The sequence below is a fragment of the Macrosteles quadrilineatus genome, unplaced genomic scaffold (assembly GCF_028750875.1).
Source record: "Macrosteles quadrilineatus isolate MER2022 unplaced genomic scaffold, UCM_ALF_1.0 Scaffold_3__2_contigs__length_128488019, whole genome shotgun sequence".
Classification (NCBI taxonomy): Eukaryota; Metazoa; Arthropoda; class Insecta; order Hemiptera; family Cicadellidae; genus Macrosteles; species Macrosteles quadrilineatus.
This window is the reverse complement of record NW_026542596.1, coordinates 101,205,033-101,213,215: the sequence shown is the minus strand read 5'-3', so window position 1 is coordinate 101,213,215 and position 8,183 is coordinate 101,205,033.

Genomic DNA, 8,183 nt, shown 5'->3' with positions numbered 1-8,183 from the left:
ATAATTATTCGGCTGGTATCTTCTTCGATTTAAGTAAAGCCTTTGATATGGTTAATCATGGTTTGCTGCTTAATAGAATGTATGAAGTGGGGGTGAGAGGACTGGCTCTAGACTGGGTTGAAGCGCATCTTTGCGGCAGGAGCCAATTTGCTGAAATAAGGGCAATAGATGAGGCTGGTTGCATGAGATCCTATTCCTCTGCTGAGAAATACATTGTGAGAGGTGTACCACAGGGCTCCGTTCTGGGGCCTGTCCTTTTCCTCCTTTTCATCAACAACATCCCCTCCTGCACCACATCCTCAACATTATCACTTTGCTGACGATACCTCCCTTTTCATATCTAGCTCCACTTTGTACAATCTGGAACAATTATCTTTTTCTGGAGCAAATAATTTAATTCAATGGTTTGACGACAACTTACTAAAAATTAACACTGAAAAAACTCAGCTTATAAATTTTCATTTAAATAAGAGACAAGATGTTGGGTTTAGTCTCCTCCTGGACGAGACTGAGGTCCACCCAACTGCAAATGTTGTTTAGGGTTGATCTTGGACGAGAGAATTAGTTTTTGCAGCCATGCCAAACACATTTCAAGTAAACTCAGTTCTGGAATTTTTGTTTTACGCAATCTCAGAAACAATGAAAATCTCAATGTGCTGCTGACGGCTTATTATGGTCTCATTTATTCTCATCTGGCATATGCTGTTGCAATTTGGGGATTTGAGAGCAAACAAACCAAATTTATTTTCAAAATCCAAAAGATGGCTGTGAGAACTATTTTCTCCTTGCGTAAGCGTCAATCCTGCAGAGAGTACTTTTTCAATTCAAAAATCTTGACTTTTCCCTTCATATACATTCTAGAAACTTTGACCTTTTTGAAACAAAACTTTTCTGAATTTGACTTCTCTACTAAAAATCAATACACATTGCGCAATTCATTTAACTGGCCAATTCCTAAACACAAAACTTCTTTTTTTCAAAAAACACACATTGTACATTGGCATAACGCTTCTCAACTCACTTCCCAGACAGCACACTTTATCCCAGGGACATCCCATAGTAGTCCCATATGTCCTGAGAATGTCTCGGGATATGTGCGCTATCCTCAGGATATCCCGCAAAATCCCGGGACGAGTACGAAATCCACAGGATATCCTACAATATTCCGTAATGTCCCGGGATTTGTAAGTTAACCTCAGAATATCCTGTAAAGTCCCGGGATATGTACGAATGCCATAGGATATCGCAGAATGTCCCATGACATCCCGGGACATGTAAAAAATCCACTGGATATCCTGTAATGTCCCGGTAACAAACTGAAGAAAAAAATACTACCACTGATGAAATGTACAGTATATCTAAATTTAAATGTTCAACAAGGCCAATATATAATAATTTGTTTTTTTCACTAGTGCTTTCAGAAACTTGGTTTCCATCTTCAGGCTGTGTTTACACTAGTACAGAAAGTAAATATTTACTTAATAAATTAATTTTAAACAAAGTTAAAACAGATCATTTAAAGGATATTGGAAAAATAAAAAATTATATTAGAAAAATTAATCTTTTGAATTTTGGATATGTTACAGTGTTGTTCTTGATGTAATTATTTTCAGTAATTCCGAATTTATAATTGGGCCGTCTTCATTATTTAACAAATAATTTTGGTCTGTTTTTTTTTCTAAAAATAAGATTCCCACGCATTAAGATGTTGAGGTTTTATAATTTATTTTAAAAGCTTAAGGTTTCCCAGATTGAAAATATGTCTTGTTAATACTATGGCTAGCAAGGGTTGACTTTACTTTACTGACATATTACTACCACTGAGTTCAGGAAAACTAGAGTTCTATCATAGTTGTGTGAAATGTGAATTTAATTCTAACTTTAAATTAATAAAACAACAAAAAACTAATTTTAATCATATAACAATCAATTATTACAGTGCTAATCTAATGGTGATTAAATAATCTATATTCAAATACCAGTATCCTCTCCAACTACCAGAAAAACAATTCAACTACTTGAGGCCTAAACAGATTAACAGAATCATATATAGCCTATACTGTAGTATCAAAAATATTTTAAGTATTGCGACCATTGCAACTGTCGGCTACTCTTTAACCACTTGAAAACACCCATAATCAACAAGCGCAGATAGCTCAGGAGGTAAGGTAAGAGGCTCACAAGGCGAAGGTACCAGGTTCGAAACCCATCTGGGCCAAAAACTTTTTTCTCGTTTTTTTCTTCAAAATTTGTGTTTATTAACTATTTAATCAATTTACTAAACTTATAATTAAGCTTTTCATACTAAATCTATATTATTTTGTGTTTTTTATGTTCAGGCCCAGACCACACTTTATCGCAGGGACATCCCATAGTAGTCCCATATGTCCTGAGAATGTCCTGAGGACTACCCTGGGATGACCTCGGATGTCCCACGGATATGCGTGTGAGCTTATCCGTAGGACATCCCCGGGCGGGGACATTACGCATTCCTGTGGATATCCTGTGATATCCCAAGTTGACCATAGGACCACTATGGGATATCTTGCATATCCTGTCGCAATATCCGTGGGATGTCCTGAGGAGAAAGTGTGCTGTCTGGGTTCCATTATCCCTTAAGTTGGAACCAAGCCTTTCAAAATTCAAAAAACAATTAAAACATAAATTGCTAAGTATAACCTGTTATAGCGTCCAAGAATTCCTGAAATGTTTTGAAAGCTCTAATTTGTAATTATTATTGTAAATATTAGAAAATATTAGTACAGTAATTGATGTATAGTATAGTATATTTGTATTGACCTGGCTAATGCAAACTGTATAATTGTTAATTTGGCCCAATACAATGATTTGCTTTGATTTGATGTATATAGAAATGTAGAAATGTCTGTTACAGTGAATTAGAAGGGATAAAGCTGATAAGTATCTTCACAATGCTGGGTGGAATTTTGAAACGGTTATGGCATTTTTTTATTTCCATAATCATTGAAATAGTAATAGAATTAATCAACCTACCACATAGTTCAGTAAAATATTTTATTTTATTTCAATTGTTTGGAAAAGCTGTCTGAAATTGTGAAATAAGAGTTTAGGAGTGCTGATTTTTTATATTGAAATGTCAACGCAAAGGTAAACATTGTGGATTTTCTAATGCTTCCATGGAGACTAATAAATATCATAGATAAAACATACTCCCTTAGTAAAATATTTACTTTTGAAAACCTCACATCAAAACTTTGGACATCTTAAGGCCCAAGGGGCTTAGCCACGGCCGGCCGCTTAGCCCGAGAGGAACTCAAGGAAGTGAATAGGCCTATGACGTTCTTAGATGTGTCGATGTGTGGACCATCTTTTGTGCTTAATTTTGATTTGGCTGTATGGGTTTAGTATATTAGCCGTGACAGCGCCGACAGCGGCCCTGATAGACAGACAGACAGACACCACCTCGGGAGGTATTTTAAGGCTTCATAAATGTGGGTTTTCTTGGGTCAATCAAAGGATGACGTCTCGATCTGAAATAAGACAAATATGTAATATATAAATAATCTAAATATGACACTTTTCTTTTCCAAAGAGTATAATGGCATGGCATAACTTGTTCAAAAGTTTTACACATCCATCCACATGGATGCAGGTACAGTATTGATAAACTTATAAAAGTGTAATTATTTTCTTAGGCTACCCTCAGTACCGACAGATTTGTTTTTTGTTTCTATAATAAATGAGTCATAACATCCTGAGAGTGTCAAAAACTATATCGACCGGGTTGCCAGGGGAGTCATTAGAATCATTGATTGAGCTCAGCGAACGGAGCTCTTACTACACTCCTCTGGCTATCCTGCTTTTGTTTCACAAATACTCCTCTTAAACGACTGAAACAATCAATTAAATTATCAATTCAAATACACTTTATGCACAGATATGCAAAAGTATATGACTGGCATCCGCGATCCTTCCTGGACCGCCACTGTTCAAGAGGTCCCCGAAGATATTGGGTGAGACCCCTCATGGCCGTGGGGTCCCAGTTTATCGACATCCCAAAAGATCGACACTGAAATAGTCCCACTTTGTCGACAACTCAAAATGTCGACAGTGTCGGTAATATGGGATGTCTGTAAAGTGGGATGTCGGTTATGTGGGATGTCTGTTATGTGGGACGGTTGTGTAAATTTTCCCACTTTATCGACACGCAAAATGTCGACAAGCAAAACAGATCGACAAAGAGCGGGAGATTCAAATTGAAGGTGAACAGTTCTTGCTGAACAGATCGGTTGAGTATAATGAGAGTCGTTCTTTTTTAAACTCCGAACGACTTCTATTCACGGCGCTTGCAGTCTCCTTCTCCTTCAAATTTGTCAATGCTATCTCAACTATCTTGTGTATATAATATGTGTTCTGCCGTTTGAAGGCTTAAAATAATTTGACATTTGTCGCACTTGTATTATGATTTATTGACTGTTTTTTTTCGTGTAAGAAGGTAGTTAAAACGTGCTACCTAGGCCAAACTTTGACAGAGGATGATTATGGTATCCATCCAAGTTTTTTCAATCATACATATATTTGAAATTATAATGATATAGTACATAGTTTTTTTTTTCATTTAACTTGCTAGCTTAGTGTTAAAAAAGATTAACCCAAATAACAATTTTACGTTGTTCATTGTTACACTTTGAAATATTAAATGAGTTGTAGTACATTTGTATCAGCAACTTACACCGGAAATGAGGAAATGAAAAAAAAAACTGCGTTAATTTGCCTCTGCAGATGCTTTGATTCTTTTGTTAACCTTTCCATTGCCAATATGGCGATCCATTAAAAGCAATGACGTCATAAAATTTTGCAATAATTTCTTTCTAAACTATTTTGTAGAGCTTAAAAACAAATTATTTAGTATATTGAAGCATTATTATGCGCCTAATGGTTACGGAGAAAACTCAAACAGTTGCCTAATGGTTACGGAGAAAACTCAAACAGTTTTAAATTTAAAATCCCTATGTTATTGTTATTAAAATCCCTAAAATCCCTATGAAACGTTGTGTATTGTTTTTTACATTTGTGATGGAAAATGTCCGCAATAAACCTTTGAACAACCTATGTTATTCTTATGGAGAATAAGTAAACTGTTGTAGTTAGCTTGTTTATGAACATCTTTTGATCAAAATTTGAAAATGCATTTATTTCATACTAAACTACCTATATGTAATAATATTACAAAAAAACCCTTTAAAACCCTCCCTGTTACAACATACCTAAGTACTTGTTAAACTAATGCAATATTGAAATAGGGAATAATTTTTTGATATTTTAAGGAGATAATGTAAATCCAATCAAGCAAATGGAAATTCGTTTATTCTGCAGGTTTGCTGCGGGGGGTATTTAAAATAAATCATAGAGTTGTTGCAGTATTTAGAAACACACATCAGAACCACCTGTAAACTGTGAATGGCTGCTTAAGAAACTTAAACACCTTATCTAAATGCAGTAGGTATAAAGAAAATAATAGTATATGCCTACTGTATTACGTTACTAGCCCGGTAAGCGGTAAGGTGTTTTATCGAGGGCGTAGCCGAGTACGGGATTTTCGTGCGGCACAATTTATTTAGGACAGAACATAAATTCGATTTTTTTTTCTGAAAATAAAATAGGCCGCTGAAATTAGCTGTTTATTTCAACAGCTGACTAAGTACACGGTAATAGTATATTACGTTACTAGTCCTGAAAATAAGTGTGTTTACCCAGGCCATGCTGCAGGATCCATGACGTCACACTAGTGGATAGATTTCATTGATAAATTCATTGCCATTACCATTCCCATGTGTTTTAGGTAAATAAACAAGCTGGCTGTTTGTAAGATTTTAATGGTAAGAGTTTAGTACAACTATCCACCACTGTGACGTAGTGTTGCGCTGCCCGTGCTGCAGCATGGCCTGTTTTTTTCTAGTGGGTTTTTTTTCTAGTGGGGCCTTGGTTTACCGGACGAGTGTGGTCGTTCCCGTGCGTGACGAAGTCGAGTACGGGATTACCATACGAGTCCGGTACACACATTTTGGACGAGTTACGTGCGATAGTTTACGTGATATTTTAAAGGAGACATTTTAGTGTAAATCCAGTTAGGCAAATGGAAATTCGCTTATTATGCAGGTTTGCTGCGGCGGGGGTATTTTACTCTAAAGTCATAAGTGATTTATTTAACCAGATTTACATAAGTTATGCATATTGGTTACGTCAATTGCAGAAATACATAAAATATATACAAAATTCCTTCTGCATGCCATACATAAGCTATTTACAATTGGTTAACATTTTAAATTTTGTTTGGAAATTCACTCATTATGCCCATTTAAAAATCTTTACCTTATTCTTATTACCCTCATAAACTCATTTTCGCGTATTCCAATTGTGTTGGTTCGCGGACTCATTCGTTGTAGGTTTACACGACACGTTTGTACAAATTTCATCAGGATCGTATTATTTTTGCCATGAGAGATTTTTTCGCTAATTAATAGCGTATTACCATGGATAAAACATACTCCCCTAGTAGATTTCTCATCCTTATGGAACAGCTGAAGACAATTTTATTGTTAGTTCTGTACGGTTTATGTAGAGGTCGTGTTTTGTTTACAATTTGTTTCACGTTATTACAGCCATTTAAAACCTCGTTTAACCAAATAATACGATCTAATCATAAACAATAACTTGTCCCCTAGTTATATAACCAAACAGTAAAGCACAAATCAAGAAATTAACTCTAAAATAATGGAAACAAAGTTTCATCGACACTAGCGCCTTTGTGTCACGTAAATGAACTAGACACGAAAAACGTGCTTCAAAATTTACAATGGGATGAGAAGTCTACTTGTGTTGGTTATTCTATGGTATTACCTATATGGAACATTCACCAAAATGTTTTTACCTACTACCGTTTTAAATACGACAGTTTTTTAAAGTAGCCATTTCAGTTCAGTTCTTAGAATTGAAAGGTTTCACCATAGATAAAACATACTCCCTTAGTAGATTTCTCATCCTTATGGAACAGCTGAATACAATTTTATTGTTAGTTCATGTACGGTTTATGTAGAGGTCGTGTTTTGTTTACAATTTGTTTCCCGTTATTACAGCCAATTAAAACCTCGTTTAACCAAATAATACGATTAATCATAAACAATAACTCGTCCTATAGTTATATAACCAAACAGTAAAGCACAAATCAAGAAATTAACCCTAAAATAATGGAAACAAAGTTTCATCGACACTAGCACCTTTGTGTCACGTACATGAACTAGACATGAAAAACGTGCTTCAAAATTTACAATGGGATGAGAAGTCTACTTGTGTTGGTTAGTCTATGGTTTCACTTAACAGCTCTTTACTTTCATAACAGCAGTTTCATTTCACAACAGCATAGTTTTTCTCATAACAACACAGGCAACGGACCAATGAGGTTCAAGGATTGAGAGAAAAGAAGTAAAATTGGAATTCTTCGAACGTCAACTAATCAGCTGATCAGTTGACAATTTTAATTGTTGATCCAACTTTTTCCTGTTAATACCAGCGAACACAGAATAACAAATTGCATCCACATTCCATAAAGACCATAAAATGCACAGCTTTCCACTTTTCAAGGTTGTCGCTATTTTGGAATTAATATTTTTAACTAATTTTATGGTCTTTTTGGAATGTGGATGCAATTTTAAGACTTATTTGACTTATTTACTCTTCGCATTCTCGCTATAAGCCTACTTGTTTGAGCTACATGATGTAAAATGTACACCGGAAGTCTCTTTTCCATAGGCTGTAACTCCTAAACGAGTGGGTTTATCGAAAAAATTTCAAGAGTAAAAAAGTTTTTAAATTGCATGTTTTATCCGAAAACATGAAAGGGTGTTCCATGAGAAATTTCAAAGTTGGCCGCCATTTTCAAAATATAAACTCATATTTTGAACTGCCACAAAAAATAAAGGAATGTCCCCCATTTAAAGTTTTCACTAATTCTTACCGTTTCCGATATCCCAATGGTGGCCTCCTTGAGTTGATAACCCTGTATATATGTAGCCGTTAGCGCGATAACTCGAGCAAAAATGATCCCATGTAGATGAAATTTGGTAAAAACGTGTAAACCTACGTTTATTCGATCGAGTTCGCGAACCAGCATAATCCGACCATGGGAACAGGGGTTTATGGGGGGT